Source organism: Aplysia californica, unplaced genomic scaffold (assembly GCF_000002075.1).
Source record: "Aplysia californica isolate F4 #8 unplaced genomic scaffold, AplCal3.0 scaffold00125, whole genome shotgun sequence".
In the NCBI taxonomy this organism is placed as follows: domain Eukaryota; kingdom Metazoa; phylum Mollusca; class Gastropoda; order Aplysiida; family Aplysiidae; genus Aplysia; species Aplysia californica.
The window spans coordinates 897,183-898,205 of NW_004797395.1; positions in this window are offsets into that span (position 1 = coordinate 897,183).

Below are 1,023 nucleotides of genomic sequence, written 5' to 3' on the forward strand. Positions count from 1 at the left end.
CTCTCTCTCTCTCTCTCTCTTGCTCGCACGCGCGCTTCCTCCCAACTCTTCCAATCAGCTGAAGTCACAAGGTATATGTATAATTATATATACTGTATTGTTAGCTACAGAGTGAGATAATGATCTTAAAGCTTGAACTTGTATACTTTTGTTGTACAGGCAAAAATAGCTGGTTCATAATACTTACTTGTTTGTGTTTTTTATGTACCTGCTCGTTGTGACTTAAAAGATGTTAATATTTGAACAATCTGAAGTAAGTGCTCTCTCTTACGCTTATTCTGATTTTCAGAGACCCATCTTTTTTTTGTATCCTCTTATGCTATCATGTTCCCCTGAATGAGTTTAAGCTTAGATGTAGCCAACAATACCATCTTCAAACGACAATGAGACTTTTTGTTGTTAAACGTCAGGCTTGTTCTTAGTTAAATATATGAGATCTCCACCACATGCCTTTGTATACTGCCTGAGCCAGGTCAGGTAAATAAATAGTTCATGTTTCACTCATAAACAGGGCACACCTGAGATTTTAATCAGCGTGCTGAAAGTAAAATCACCACTGCTACCGGATCACTGCCTGCAAACTGCTTTGGTAGTGAGGCAATGATTTATATAATATATAGGCTACTTCATGATTATTGGTTGTCTAATGTTTTTGTCAGGTGATTGTTTTTTTGCCTGTCCATTTGCATTTGTTGGAACATTTTGTTATTAAGAAACTCAAGATTTTTCTTTTCTTTCATTTATTTTTTATCCTGAAGGGTATGCTTATGTCCTTACCAAATTTTATTAATCAGCTTGTCCTTTATTTTGACACTTTACAATTTTATCAGACGGTCAGCAGTATGTTTTGATAAGGTGATGGTTTAAGTAAGAATGTGAATGTATGTTGTAGATTTACCTTGTTTTATTTGTATTGTTCTGGTAAGTGTTTTACAGCACTAGCAACTGCATAAGGTCATATGAGGGTGAGGGCCACTTTAAACTTTTTCAGTTTGGTAGGAATTTTGAATTATGCCCAATTTG